The sequence below is a fragment of the Odocoileus virginianus genome, chromosome 16 (assembly GCF_023699985.2).
Source record: "Odocoileus virginianus isolate 20LAN1187 ecotype Illinois chromosome 16, Ovbor_1.2, whole genome shotgun sequence".
In the NCBI taxonomy this organism is placed as follows: domain Eukaryota; kingdom Metazoa; phylum Chordata; class Mammalia; order Artiodactyla; family Cervidae; genus Odocoileus; species Odocoileus virginianus.
In genome coordinates, this window is record NC_069689.1 from 57,588,320 (window position 1) to 57,604,454 (window position 16,135).

Genomic DNA, 16,135 nt, shown 5'->3' on the forward strand with positions numbered 1-16,135 from the left:
TTCTTCTCTTAATCATTATCAACTCCCTTGTTAAATGTGTATAGAGTTGATTTCTGATACTGGTGATTCCACAGCTTCTCCCCTTTTTTCTTATCAGTCTTACTGGAGGTTTGTCACTTATATTGATCTTTTCAGAGAACCGGGTTGTTAGTTCATTTTCTCCATTGTTTCGCTTTTTCAATTTCATTGATTTCTGTTCTTGTTTTATTATTTCCTTCCTTTTACTTGCTTGGGTTTATTTTGTTCTTTTTATAGATTCTTAAGGGAAGCAGATTATTGATTGGAGACCTTTCTTTTAACGTATGCAGTGAGTGCTATGTATTTTCCTCTCAGCACTGCTTTAGTTGCATTTCACTAATTTTGTCATATTTTATTCATTTGATGTATGAACATATACATATGTACATGTGTGTGTGTTGTATCTTCTTGTTGGATTGATCCTTTTATCATTCTGTTATGCCCTTACTTATCTCTTGTTATAGTCTCTGCTTTAAATCTATCTTGGAGTCCCTTTTCTTTTTTGTGTGTTTGTGTTTATTGTAGGTTTTGTTATCCTGAGGTTTATATATGTGATGTGAAAATCACTCAGTTGTGTCTGACTGTTTGCAGCCCCATGGATTATACAGTCCATGGAATGTAGTCCATGGAATTCTCCAGGCAAGAATACTGAAGTGGGTAGCTATTCCCTTCTCCAGGGGATCTTCAAAACCCAGGATCAAACCCAGGTATCCCACATTGCAGGTGGATTCTTTACCAACTGAGATTTATATATAACAGCATATATATACATGAATTAAGTTGATAACTTCTTAAGCTTGAATGCATTTTAACAATCTTGCATTTCTACTCCCCCTCACTTCACATTTAGTAATTTTCACTTCATATTTATATCTTTTCAACATTTACCAACTTATTGTGGCTGTTTTGTCATTGTTCAGTTGTTCAGTTGTGTCCAACTCTTTGTAACCCCATGGACCACAGCATATAGCAGGTTCCCCTGTCCTTCACTATCTCCCAGACTTTGCTCAAACTCATGTCCATTGAGTTGGCTCTTGGCATTAGGTGGCCAAAGTATTGGAGCCTCACCTTCAGCATCAGTCCTTCCAGTGAATTTTCAGGGTTGATTTCCTTTAGGATGGACTGGTTTGATCCCCTTGCTATCCAAAGGACTCTCTCAAGAGTCTTCTCTAGCACCGCAGTTCAAAAGCATCAATTCTTCAGTGCTCAGCCTTCTTTATGGTCCAACTCTTACATATGTACATGACTACTGGAAAAACCATAGCTTTGACTATATGGACCTTAGTTGGCAATATGATATCTTTGCTTTTTAATACATTGTCTAGGTTCATCATAGCTTTTCTTCCAAGGAGCAAGTGTCTTTTAATTTCATGGCAGAAGTCACCATTTGTAGTGATTTGGGGGCCTAAGGAAATAAAGTCTGTCACTATTTCCATTACTCCTAGGGTAGAATCTCTGCAATTGTAATTATCCTCCCGTTTGTGGATATCTAGCTGGGGGTATGATCTTGACTACACCATGTCTCTGCCCCTCCTACTTGTCCCACTGTGGTTCCTTTGTTACATCTTTTGTTGTGGAACACCTTTTTTGCTAGTCTTCAGGTCATTCTCATCCATAGTTGCTCTGTAAATAGTTATAATTCTGGTGTACCCATGGTAGGTGGGCTCAGGGTCATTCTAATCCACTATCTCGGCCATACCCTCATGATGGCAGGATTTTTAAAATAGAACCTTGGGCCTTTCAGTATTATTTTATGAGACTCTAGATCTTATTTAAATTGTCTGTTTTTATTGGCTTTCTTTTCCACTGCTCTGGCAGGGGAAGGTGGTGGCATTGGCCTTGTTACTTCCAAGTGGGGGTTAGTGTCCAGGCTTCTCACTTAGACTGTTGACATTTGAGGTTTGTGCCTCCTTACTGCTGTGTGGGAGTGAGCATTCTGGTGCCTCACTAAGCTGCTGATACCCCTCTGGCCGAGATGGATAGACGTGCCTTGTTGGTGTTCCCCACGTGGCCTCAACTCACACCCATGGGAGGGGTGGCCTCATTCCTTTGGAGTGCTGGTAGAAGTCCTGACATCCTCCAAGGCCTCCTCTGGCCTCCTCACCCACAAGAAGGGTGAGTGGGCTCCTTAGTACTGCTGTGGGAGGGAGGTCCAGGCTCCCCGATCTGGTCTCAGCCGACACTGAAGGGGTGGGAGGAGCTGGGTAGAGCTTGTTATCGCCTGGTAGGGACTCCCTACTTGGCTTTCTCTGGCACCACCCAGGGAGAGAGGGAATTGGGGGGTGCTGGATCATCTTGTAATAATGTGGCAAAGATGCAAGTTCCTGCATTCCACTCATCCTTTACCATGTCAGTGGGGATGGGGTCACAGTTCTTTCTATGGTGTTTAGTAAAGCTGGAGTAGAGTGTGTGCATGCTCAGTCGCTCAGTTGTATTTCAGTTGAATCTGCGCCCCTTTGGACTGTAGCCTGCCAGGCTCCTCTGTCCATGGGATTTCCTAGGCAAGAATACTGGAGTGGGTTTTCATTTCTTTCTCCAGAGCATCTTCCTGAACCAGGGATCAAATCCGTGTCTCCTGTATTACCAGAGGATTCTTTAACTGCTGAGCCATCGGAGATGTGGCTATTATCTTGTAATTTCTAATAGTTTAGATATTGTCTAATAATTTCTGTGTTGCTAGACTGCCCCTTGCCTGGTCCTTTGACTAGAGAGAGCAGGCCTTTATTGAGTTTATTTGTCTGTTTTCCTGTATCTGTTGGTATTTCTAGACTGCTGCTTCTTCAGCTTCAAGTCTTGGATTATGAAAGAATAAGAAAATGGAAGCTCACTACTGTGTCATTTCCTGGGCCCTGAGGTGCCTACTCAGTGTAGCTCCTTTTCTCCACCTGCTTGGGCCTTCCTAGATTTGTGTTATATATAATGCCAAGGATTTTGGTTGTAATTTGTGGCAGGAATAGAGAAAGTGTATCTATTCCATCTTCCCTGAAGCAGAAGTCCTTTGAGTTACCCAAATCAAATCCTTTCTTAGAGGGTCTGACTGTCTGGTCTTTCTGGCCCAGTTTGTCCCTTGTGGAATCCTAAGTCTTTTAAACACTACTGGAACCATCTGCTAATATTGAATGAACATTCAGCAGGTTTTGAGAATTGGAACCTGGATAACTTCCTTCTGTTGAACTCCAACCTATTGTTTGCCTGGATGCTCTTGATTTGACGGGAAGAGAGGAGAAATGTTCAAAATCCAGATTTTTAAAAAATGGAATTTCCTAGTTTTGAAATATTGGCAATTCATTTAAATTTTAAAAGAGCTGTGCGGGGCCAGAAGAAGCATGTGTGATGAATTTACATGGTGCACTGCCAAACGGTCAACTAGCACACATGGTTTATCTGCAGGTTAACTTCCCCTCAAGTTTGAATAGTAGAAGGATAATTCTTGGTCACTTGTGGTGTGGCCAGGAACTTGCTTAGGAGATGAATATGGTCTCTGTAGAGACAGCTCTTGGCTTTTTGTTCTGGACGTTTCCTGGAAACCTTGTTGGAAGGCAGATTGGATGGAACCAGGCTGAATGTTTGCCCATGTGCTATTGTGTTTGACTCTTTGATGGAACTTGGCTGGCTTGATGTGGGAACTGTGGAATGATCAGGCATGAGGGCAGAGAGCTGTCAAGTCCAGATACGAATTCGTCAGTGCTGAGCAGACAGAGCGGCAGAAGGCAGGCTGTGAAGTGAGTGGGCAGCCTCACGTGACTGTGAGAACGTTGGCAAGAAATGAGGGGGAGCAAGCGCTTTGACCTACTTGGGACTAATCTGAGAAGAGGATGAAAGAATAGATGGTTTCTAGAATAGTCTAAGGTAGATAGGACCCCTTCCCTGATGTTCTCATTGACCCTTGGCATCTCATAAGTCAAAGTTATGTATCTTAAGAAAGATTTTAATTAATCTTATGTATTGGGTTAGCCAAAAAGTTCATTTGAGTTTTTCTGTATGATGTCCCTGAACAAAGTTTTTGGCCAACTTGTTAAATTTGTTTAACAAAATTAACCAATATTGAATTTTTTTTATCTTGGATCCCTTCAAATTGACATCTTAGATCAAGCACTTTTTCCAAGAAAAGACAGAGTTTTCATTTAAACCTTGTGGTCATATCTCTTCAAGGGCTGAGTTCTCAGTATGAAGGAGTGATATTCAGGACTAGGCACAGTGTTGGCATTTAGCATGTAATGTAGAAATTTCAGAGTGAAACAACCTATACAATGCCTTAATTTGTCAATAAATAGCAAACACTTTGGAGAAGGCAGTGGCAACCCACTGCAGTACTCTTGCTTGGAGAATCCCATGGAGAGAGGAACCTGGTGGGCTGCAGTCCATAAGGTCGCTAAGAGTCAGACACGACTGAGCGACTTCACTTTCACTTTCATGCATTGGAGAAGGACATGGCACCCCACTCCAGTGTTCTTGCCTGGAGAATCCCAGGGACGGGGGAGCCTGGTGGGCTGCCGTCTATGGGGTCTCACAGAGTCGGACACGACTGAAGCGACTTAGCAGCAGCAAAGACTTGGGGCTTCCTTGGTGGCTCAGCAGTAAAGAATCTGCTTGCAATGCAGGAGACTCGGGTTCGATCCCTGGGTTGGGAAGATCCCCTGGAAAAGGAAATGACAACCCACTCCAGTATTCTTGCCTAGAGAATCCCAGGGACAGAGGAGCCTGCTGGGCTACAGTCCATGGGGTCGCACAGAGTCAGACTAAAGCGACTGAGCAGCAGCAGCAGCAGTGAAGGCTCAGACACGTGGAAGCCCAAGGCCAATAATTCACGTTTATTTCTCTTGATTTTCAACAGTGGCTTTCTTTCCTGGGAAATAGTGGATGGAGGCCCAGATTCATTTTGAAGGAGTACAAGTGGGTATGGTACTTCCCTGGTGGCAGAGATGGTAAAGAATCTGCCTGCAATGCAGGAGTTGCAGGAGGCATAGGAGATGCAGGTTCTATCCCTGGGTGGGGAAGATCTCCTGGAGAAGGATATAGCAATCCACTCCAGTATTTTTCTTTTTTAAAAAATATATCATTGAAAAGTGTCTTTATTTTTTTATTTCTAATTGAAGGATAATTGCTTTACACTATTGCATTGGTTTCTACCATACATCAGCATGAATCAGCCATAGGTATACATATAGCCTTCATTCTTTTTTTTAAATTAATTTATTTATTTTCAGTATTCTTGCCTGAAAAATTCCATGGACAGAGGAGCCTGGTGGACTGTAATCCAGGGGGTTTGCAAAGAGGCAAATGCGAGTGAGCATGCACACACAGGATGTGCATATGTGGCAGAATTCTGATGTGGAAGCCAGCATGGATCCTCCAAACCGAACTGCCTGTCACTGCGTTTTGGGTGTAATGATTTGTATGATAAATTTTGGCTTCAATCTGTCACTACTTAGTTCCTCCCTTAATTTCATCCTGGCATCTATGGTTCTTTTCAAATCTATTTGCAAGCGATGTGCAAAGTCCTTGAATATGGTTGAACCTCCAGAGAGGACAATCTTCTTGTAGAGAAGACGTCTGACATCAGTAGGACAATTGTCAATGCCTTCATCTACAGCTTCTGAGATAGGTTGAGTAAAGTCTGAATTAGCACACTCTAGATGAAAAGAAAATTCAGGTCCTAAGACTCCCTCGGTAACCAACACCTGGACCTCTCTGGTGGTCCAGCGGTTAAGAATCTGCCTGCCAATGCAGGGGACATGGGTTTGATTCCTGGTCCGGGAAGATTCTATAAGCTGTGGGGCAGCTAAGCCTGAGTGCCACAATTACTGAAGCCCATGTGCCTGGAGCCCATGCTCTGCAACAAGAGAAGCCACCGTAATGAGAAGCCTGCACACCACAACTAGAGTGTAGCCCCTGCTCTCTGCAACTAGAGAAAAGCACCTGTTCAGCAATGAAGACCCAGTGTAGCCAATAAATAAATAAATACAAATTAAAAAGTTGCTGTATAATGAGATATCCAAAAGGTTAACAAAACAAAAGCAACACTAATGGAAAATTCTTTGAGATAGCATTGATTCTAGTGTACTGTTTAATCCACTTTGATCCATCTGTTCATACTTGTTAAGCTCTTTTACTAAATCTGGGCAGGCGTAGCTATAGTGTTCTTTGAAGTTTCCCAGGATTGCTCTGAGGGATTCCTCTGTCTCCATCTCCCAGCAATTGCTGAATAACATATGTTCTATTTCATCCTGTGTTTGGAGTGTGTGCTTAATATAGCTGACAATCACGTGCCCTTCAGTCACAGGGATGACCTGAGTGATACTGATTCCACTGTCTGGTATTGTACCAATAGACAGACTGTTCTCCTGCTTGTCTTGAGGTCTAGGATGCAGCTTAGGCAAGAATGGCCTGCCCAGGAATGTACAGGCCTAGAACATTATTTCAACAGTGTATTTCCTGTTGTCTGGAGTATTCAGTGGAGATTCAGTCCAAAAAAATGGTCTTCAGGTTCTGCTCTTAAAGATCATTTGCTCCATAAAGCTTTCCATCAAGTACCAGTCTTCAACTATGCCGTGGCAGATTGGCCACTTTTTAAATATTTATTTTTGCATATTTATTTACTTGGCCATACCAGGTCTTTTAGTTGCAGCACTTGGGATCTTTAGTTGTGGCCTATGGGATATTTTTTTAGTTGGAGCATGTGGGATCTAGTTCCCTGACCAGGGATCGAACTTGGGCCCCCTGCATTGGAAGCGCAGAGTCTTAGCCACTGTACCACCAGGGAAGTTCTGATGGGCCACCTTTTTTTTTTTTTTTAAACATATGAAGGTTTTCCTGTTGCTTCATCAGCAATAAAGAAGTCTGGGCCACCAACACATTTCATCCACCACCTTTGAGCTTGTTCATCCATTTTTGCTGACTTCTTAATGGCAATGCCCTGTGCCACAGTCCACCACACAGGCTGGCAGCCATCCACCATCCTCCTTGTCACCTGCTGCTGCCACTGCCACTGCCTGTTTGGTGCTGGTCGGGGCCAGGGCTGGGCAGGGGGAGATAGAAGCTATCTGACCATCCGCAGCTGGCCACTGTCTTAGTCGTGGAGTAAGGGTTAGAGAGAGCAAGCAGAAGTGGAGGCAGGCTTGGTCAGTGGCTACCTCCTATACCACCCAGGCAGGCCGCTCTCATGGGAGTCTTTAGAAATGCCTATTGAGATGGACTGTTGGTGCTTGCATTCTTTTCTCATGAATTCAGGCTCACAACTTGTATAGAAAATGGAGACTCCCAAGTGGTACAGTGGTAAACGATCCACCTGCCAATGCAGGAGATGCATGTTAGACCCCTGACCCTGGAAGATCCTCTGGAGGAGGAAATAGCAACCCACTCCAGTATCCTTGCCTGGGAAATCCTGTGGACAGAGAAGCTGGTGGGCTACAGTCTGTGGGGTCACAAAGAGTTGGACATGACTGAGCGACTGAGCACAGGCTCCCAATAGGTGAATATCTGGGGTGTTTCACCAAATTAAAATATTCTGTTTTTGTGTTTTACGTTCGTCTCTGGTATCTACCTTATTTGGAGCTTTGACTTCCATAAATTAGGAGTCTGAACTTCTTCTCATCCAGGAAATGTTGTCTTCATATCCAGGAAGAATGTTTTGCAGTCAATCAACTTATCATTCCATGAGTATAATAATAATGCTAATTAGCTTTTTTTTGTAGAGGTGCTGAGTACTGTGCAAAGTAGTTTTAGAGGCAGCATCTCATTTCATCTCCTTGATAGCCTCTATCCAGAAGGTACTAGCCTATAATGGAAAAGAATGTAAAAAAGAATATATATATACACACACACACTCACACACATATGTCTGAATACCTCTGCTGTACACCTGAAACTAACACAACATTGTACGTGAACTATATTTCAATTAAAAAATGATTATTGAAAAAAAGAAGATACTCATCATATTCCTCCTCTTACAAGCGAGGGAATTCGGTTTGACAAGGTTGAGTGAAACTTGCTCAAGGTCGTACAGCTGGTAAGTGGTCTTATAAGGACTCAAGGACAGGCCTCTGTGATTCCAAGACAAATGCAGTCCAGTATTTGTCACCATTGCATGAGAGAAAGCTGTTCCTACCCTCCACTCTCTTCCTCATCATTTTCAATCTTTGCAGAAATTCAGGGTGTCTTTATCGTTCATTTGAACCATGTGTCACTTGTTTAGCCTCTATTGAATAGCAGTTCTCAGTCACAAGTTGGTAAATTGGCCCATGGGTCAAAGACAGCCCATCGTCTGTATTTTTATATAACCTGTGAGCTAAAAATGATTTTTACATTTTTAATGACACATGATAATGACATATGATTAAAATTTCAGTCTGTAAATAAAGTTTTATTGGCATACACACCCCAGCTCATTTCCATGCTCATATGTCTATGGCACAATGCAGAATCAAATAGTAGTGACGGGACAACATAGAGCGCAAAGCCTGAAATATACTTTCTGGTCCCTCACAGAAAATGTTTGCCGACCTCTGTTCTGAGCTGTACGTCTAGGGAATTTGCTTATGCTGGTGTGAGCATTCCTGAAGCCCTGGACAGAACGCTGAAAACGTTTTGTCTGCATCTGCAATTGGCTTGTGTGTTTTTGGAGGTTCTCCAGTCACTTAACAAGTCTGATTCATCCTGGTGACCTGGGTAGAGTCCTGTGCTGGAATACATTCTTACTTTGTAATTCAGGAGACTTGAGTACCCCAAGGTCACTGGCTGTCACACACCTATGGACTCCTCTATCCAGAGTTTACACTGCTGACAAGGAATGACCTAGATGTTTTTACTAGGATGGGGTACAGGTTGTTAGGTGTTTTGCCATGCGTCTCACTGTGATTCCTCACCAGGGAAACAGTACTGATTCCCCTCACTGGGTTCCCTCCTCTCCATGATTGCTCCCTTCTTTTAATTATTCCGACTTCATTTTGCCTTCTCCTTTGCTTCATTTTGAAAGAGTCCCAATTGCTTTCCTTGCCAGTTCTCTACTTACTTTTCCCAGGGCTCAAAAATGATTCTTGAGGATGATGTCATTTCCATGTTTATCTTTCCTCTCTAGTATGACATTGATTAAATATGTATATTTTAATTGGTGAGCTGCATTCTCAGGGTGTTGATCATTATAAGGACCATGGCCAGTTTCAGCCTCAGTTAACCTGAGTCAATTTGTACAATAGCCATGGAATGTTTTGGCTTCTGTGGCAGCAGGAGTGGCTCATATAAGTTGTATAGGCTTTTCAGAAACTGCATAATTTCATGCAGAAATTATGCGAACCAGATGGTACCCTTTTGAGTTGCCAGACACGCATATTTTAAAGAAATATGGTGTATCTATTCTCCTTGGTAGATTTAGGTGGAGGTTCTTTGGGAATGGAAATCAGCTGAAATTGCCGTAATTGAAAAATTCTTGGAAGCTTGTCATCAAAATAAGGACTGTAATATCAGAAGACTGGCATAGACTGTTAAAGAACAAATATTATTGGACTTATTTAATTTACTTCTCCAAGGACAAAAAGCTCTATAGACAGCATGACATATTCTTTCTTTGATAAGGCTATTGATTTGCTCACTGAGGTCTCTTGAGGGTATTTGGGGCAGTGAGAAAAGGTGGGTGTGAGGCAGGGGAGAATGCATGGGTCCATAGGAGGAACAGAGAGGGAGGGCCAAGCCATTTAACCGAAAGCTATTGGGATGAGGTCATGTCTCTCTGAGAAGGCAAGACCCAGGACAATTTGCAGGTTAAGGAAGGGGCAGAGCCTTGGGTGAAGGTTCCCCTGGTGGCTCAGAAGGTCAAGAATCTGCCTGCAGTGCAGGAGACCCAGGTTCGATCCCTGGGTCAGAAAGATCCCCTGGAGAAGGGAATGGCTATCCACTCCAATATTCTTGCCTGGAGAATTCCATGGACGGAGGAGCCTAGCAGGCTACAGTCCATGGGGTCACAAACAGTCGGACATGTCTGAGCATGCATGCACACAGGGTTAACTACTGTTACCGCCATTTCTCCATCCCTTTCTCCTCTTTCATCGGGTTTGCTTTTCCAGGGTATTTCCTGCTTCTTGTGTTGGGGTTGAACCTCTCCCTAGTCTCCAGTAGTAGCTGACAGTCTAGGGGCAGCTTGCTGTGTTTGCAAACAGTATCTTTCTTCCTATTTAACTAGATACACAAGCATCCTTTCATATTGAATGGTCCAGTAACCCTGAGGCACAGCAGTTTTAGATTTCAATCTGCCTGTGCTTTGTGATCTTGGGAGAATCACTTAACCCTTCTGGGCCTCTACTTTTATGGAAAATGAAGAAGCTGAACCAATGTGTCCTTTCCAGGTGAAATCAAGAAGGGGAATTAAGCCTATTGGTTAGTTTGTACCTGTTGTCAGTAGGGGCTTCCCAGGTGGCACAGTCATGAAGAATTTCCCTGCCGACACAGGAGACGTGAGTTTGATCCCTGGGTCTGGAAGATCTTCTGGCGAAGGAAATGATAACTCATTCTAGTATTCTTCTCTGGGAAATCCCATGGACAGAGGAGCCTGGCAGGCTACAGTCCATGGTGTCACAAAGAACTGGACTCAGTTAAGCACAATCTTTTGATGTTCTGACTACCTGCTCTTTGTTGCAAAATTTATTTAATCTGACTCTTCCCCTCCCCTCCTTGGAGCAGTCCTCTTAGGCTTATTTGAGATGCTGCCTCCCAGGCTTAAGTCCTAAAAACTCCCACTGAATAAAACATAACTCTTCACTCTTAGGTTGTGAATATTTTTTCAGCCCCCAGTAGCCAAGTCAGACAGAAGTATGGGTAACCTGGAGACTCCATACTTGTGCCTGGCATCTGAAGTCTGGGCAGTCTCAATGGGATGGAGCCTTGAAACCTGTGGAGTCTGATGCCAGCTTTAGGTAGCCAGTGTCAGAACTCAATTGTAAGACACTCAGTTGGTATTGGAGAATTAGGGAATTGGTTGTTGGGTGGAAAGAAAAACCCACACATTTGGTGTCATGGTATTTTGAGTGAAAATGGATCCTTGTCTCTGATACCTTTGTAAGAAGATACACTGGCTGGAACATTGTGAATCTGGGATGATGTTGAAAGAATTGGCATCACAGGGGAGAGAAAGAGAACTTCTTCCCAGGAAGCTTGGTGCCCTTCGTGAGCTCACAGAGTCAGGTCATATGTTTTTTTATTGAGTGAACTGACAACAAGGACTCTGATCTGGAGAAAGTTTGATGGAGGCAAGTGGAAATGACCTTGGATAATTAAACAGCAGTGAGGTTCTTTACCAAACATCAATGGCTGAAGATTTTCAACTTATCAGTATTATGTGAAGCATTTCTTTGGGCTAGAACCTTCTCTGGATTTAATTTTAGCATTTCTTCAAGAGTCTTAACCTGTTTCTTGAACATGCATTCTTGCAACAGGGCAGACTTTTGTGAAGTGGTATGGGTAAGATTTACAGGATCTGAACATCTCTTCACTTTGGAACGTGTTGAAGCTTAAAGTGTAAGCGAATTCAGATTCAGAGAGATCCATGTGGTGCGTGCACTGTTGTGGTATGGAAGTTGGTTTCGAAAGGAGGTTGGTATTTGAAATGTGCTCTGAAGAGTGGGAGACTAAATGACATTTTAGGGTGTATATTCTGAGTCACAAGCAAACCCTGCTTGAAAATTTTGAGCAAGACCTTTGGATGACACAGAGCTTGGCTTGTCTAGTTTATATTTGCTGAGCTTCCATAGCGTTTGGAAGAAGTTAGCCTGCTTGGAAATGTGTTGAATTAAGGAATATTAGCCAAACTATGAAAGAGGAGAAAAGCTGGTTTAAAGCTAGACAAATATTCTGTTATTAGAGGCCCTTACTTCCTGATGTGATGCATTGGAAGGTCATGGAATCACCCATAGGGCTTCCCAGGTGTCTCAGTGGTAAAAATCTGCCTGCCAATGCATAGACACTGGCTTGATCCCTGGGTTGGGAAGATCCCTTGGAGGAGGCAGTGGCAACTTACTCCAGTATTCTTACCTGGGAAATCCCATGGACAGAGGAGCCTGGCAGGCTACAGCCCATGGGTTCACAAAGAGTTGGATAAGATTTAGCACGCATGACTGAGCACACATGCATGGCATCACCCATAGGTGAAATCTTGTAGATTCATTTGTAAATCTAGTAATACTGGTGTTGAAAATGAAAAGCACTCATTTCACTTGCTCTTTGAATAGTTTTATAAATTTAACCAATGAAATCCCACAAACAATACCATTTATACATTCTGTCAATTTCTCTTAAATACTTTATAGTTACAGGTTCAATATGTATGATTCTCATAAGGCTTAAAAAGTGGATGAAGTATATGTATATAGAAATGCCTGCAAAGTTACTACTGTCATTATACCTTATTACAATCATTATATTCAATACAGGGGCTTATTTCTTTATCCCATACCCCATATAAGGGACTGTGGCCACCTGTAGTCCCCTGCAAAACATTGGTAACCAAAATGTTGTCAAGCTCCATGGAACTGGTTAGAGTTTGGGACCTGGACTCAGAATGTGGGTGGGTCCTTCTGAATCATGCAGTGTGAGCTGGTATCTGTTCTGAGGCCCCCTCGCTGGTATCAAGTGGTCAACAGGACTTCCTTACTCCGTTCCTTTCAGTGGGATCCTGTCCAATTTCATAGGTCAGTTTTTCAGCACACTGGTACCTTTTCCTGAAAGAACACATCCTGCAAAATATCAAGGACTTGCTAGGCTCCTGGATTCTGGTTCCATTTTCCAGGACTTTATCCAGATCTCCCCATTTGGAACCCAGGCCCTGTTGTTTTGTATTTGTTCTTTTTCAGTCCCTCAGCCATGTCCAACTCTTTGCGACCCCATGGACTGCAGCATGCCAGGCTTCCCTGCCTTCACGATCTCCCAGGTTTTCTCAAACTCAAGTCCTTTGAGTCGATGATGCCATCCAACCATTTCATCCTCTGTTGTCCCCTGGTCCTCCTGCTTTCAATCTTTCCCAGCATCAGGGTCTTTTCCAGTGAGTTGGTTCTTCGCATCAGGTGGCCAAAGTATTGGAGCTTCATAATTTTTTTTTATTTGTTTGCTTCTTAAAACCCTATATAGTGACAGGATACCTGACTCAGGTCCCAGTACAACTCATTAAAACACTAGTAATCATTTACTCAAGCTTCCCTGGTGCCTCATTGCTAAAGAACTCACCAGCCAATGCAGGAGACACGGGGTTCAATCCCTGGGTTGGGAAGATACCCTGGAGAAGGAAGTGGCAACCCACTCCAGTATTCTTGCCTGGAGAATCCCATGAACTGAGGAGGCTTGGGGTCAGTCCATGGGGTCACACAGAGTCAGACATGACTGAACTTGCATGCAGTCATTTACTCGGGGTTGTAATCAGTACAGTTCTCATTGTTTACCATTCTGTGGTCATTTTATTGACTATTAGTCATGGAGTCTCCAGGCCAAGAGGAGAGTCTAGCACTCCAGCTAGGCACTCAGTAAATATTTTTTTAGTGAATGACGCATGTTTCTTTGGGTAGATTTGGATCTCCTTGAGGACTGGAATTGTCTTACTGTTTTTCTGGGACTTAGCACAGAGGGGGAACAGGACCCTGGTAGTCGCTCATTACATACGTATGAATGAATGAATGGGGCAGACGTTGCTGATTGTGATCATGGAGTACCTTAAAGCAATTGGACAGAGCTTTAATTCTTGAAAGGTTCTGTACTGAATCCAAACCTGGAGCATCTCATGAGATTCCCTGCTGCTTCCGTTTGAGTCTCTCCACCAGCGAAAAGATAATGACTTGCTGAAGGCTTGGATGATGTAGAGCACTTTTTATCAAGAAGCTTTTTAAAAATTGTTATGTAACTGTTTTTTTTTAGACATAATGTTATTGCATACTTAGAAGACTATAGTACCGCCCAAACATAACTTTTTTATGTGCTGGAAAACAAGCATTTCTGTGATTTTATTGTGTTCATCACTTTATTGTGATGGTCTGGAACCAAACCCACAATATCTCCAAGGTATGCTGATATAAACCAAATTATGAAGGATATATCTTAAGGAAATTTCAATTTTAGATTTGTAAAGAACGTCATAAAAGTACTTTTTGCTCCAATGTTTTTGTCTCCTGTTGACTTACACATTTTTAAAAAAAAATTCACTTTGCTTATCCTGGTCCTGTTTAATGGGAAGGAAAAGGTGGAATTCAGAATGGGGTTATTGATATCACAAGGAGAACAGACATTTAAAGGTTGATTTATTATTTTCTTGTTAGGATGTAAGATCTTAAATATGAGAACCTATTTTGCATTTAAGACTTATAAGCCTCCTTTCAGACAATTTGTAGGAAAGGAAAGAAATTTGATGATTCATTAGAAAAATAGATACTTTATAAATCATGTTAACTGCGGTAGCTTCACTTTCAGACAAGTTATATAGAGATCAGATTTCTCTCCAGGAATAACACAAACTTCTGATCTGGAGAATGATTTAGAGGCATCTGAAGATGTGGCTTTGGTTGGAGACTGTGATGACTGCGTGTCTGAATTGCAGCCTGCTCCCTGAGGGTCTAGTTTTGTTGCTGTTGTTTAGCCGCTCCGTTGTGTTTGACACTTCTGTGACCCCATGGACTGTAGCCCACCAGGCTCCTCTGTCCATGGGATTTCCAGACAAGAATACTGGATAGGTTGCCATTTCCTCCTACAGGGGATCTTCCTGACCCAGGGATCGAACCCTAGTCTCCTGCTTTGCAGACAGATTCTTTATTGCTGAGCCACCAGGGAAGCCCCAAGGGTCTAGTTAGTGTTGAGGAATTACCTTCTCCTGGGGAGGATGCATTTTCTTCACAGGTGTGGTGGAAAGAGCCGGCTTGCAGATTAAATGTGGGAATCGTTTACAGGGCTTGGTAATCACAACAGAAAGCTTTTTGCACCTTTCTGGGGCTGCCTCAGCGCCCCAGCAGTTCTGGTACTCACTGTAAGTGATGTCTGCAGCCACTGTCACGTTTCGCGGATGTGAGTGTAGGTGGAAGACACCAGTAGAAGACAGTGAGGCTGCCGCACTTAACTGCTGCTACTCCGGATTCAGTTTCGTATTGCGCCCAGTGCTCAGCACACCTGTCTCCCATTACTACTCAGGAATAGGGCTTAGCATCTTACGTGGTGTTTGTGTTTTATTATTTCTAAGAACCTCTTCATACAGTTTACATCCTCACTAACACTTGGTATTGCCAGTACTTTGGTATGTATGTACGGATAACACATTGGTGTTGTACTTTATGTTTTCTTGGACACCAAGAGACTGAACATTTTTATTTATTCATTGGCCACTTGAATTTCCCTTTTAGTGACGTGCCTGTTCAGGTACTGTGTCCATTTAAAAGTAGTTTTCTTTTTCTTATTTATGGCGGTTTTAAAATACATTCTGGGTACTGGCCTTTGCTGTTACGTGTTGCGCACATGTATTCTCCTACTCTCTGGCTTGTCTTTTCACTCTGTAATGACTGGATGGTGTCTTTGGACAGAACAAAATTGTTTGTTTTAATGTAATAGAATTTATTTATTTACTTACAATAGTGAGTTTTTATTAGTCTTTTTTATTATAGCTTCTGATTTTGAAGTCATGCTTAGGAAGGTTTCTATCTGAGATTACACCAATGTTCACCTACCTATGGTGGCTTTATTTATATGGTTTCATTTTTAAAATATTTATCTATTTATTTGGCTGTGCCAGATCTTAGTTGTGGCATATCGAATCTAGTTCCCTGACCAGGGATCAAACCCAGGCCCCCTGAATTGGCAACATGGATTCTTAGCCACTGGACCATGAAGAAAGTCCCCCATTTTTAAAATACTTAAACTGTGAATTCACCAGAAAAATTTTTTTGAAGCTATAAAGAATCTGCCTGCAATGTGGGAGACCTGGATTCGATCCCTGGTTTGGGAAGATCCCGTGGAGGAGGGCATGGCAATGTGCTCCAGTATTCTTGCCTGGAGAATCCCCATGGACAGAGGAGCCTGGCAGGCCACATTCCATGGGATCTCAAAGAGTCGGACATGACTGAGCGATTAAGCAAGGCACCGCACATTGTTATAGCAGTGCTTT

The 16,135-nt window shown here is 42.8% G+C and overlaps 1 protein-coding gene and 1 pseudogene across 5 annotated transcripts in view; one reads left to right on the forward strand and one right to left on the reverse strand.

The window, feature by feature from the left end:
- Window positions 1–16,135, forward strand: part of SH3GL3 (SH3 domain containing GRB2 like 3, endophilin A3) — a 115,299-nt gene that overhangs the window by 7,775 nt on the left and 91,389 nt on the right. The window lies entirely within an intron of this gene.
- On the reverse strand, window positions 6,022–6,976 carry LOC139038774 (actin-related protein 3-like; annotated as a pseudogene).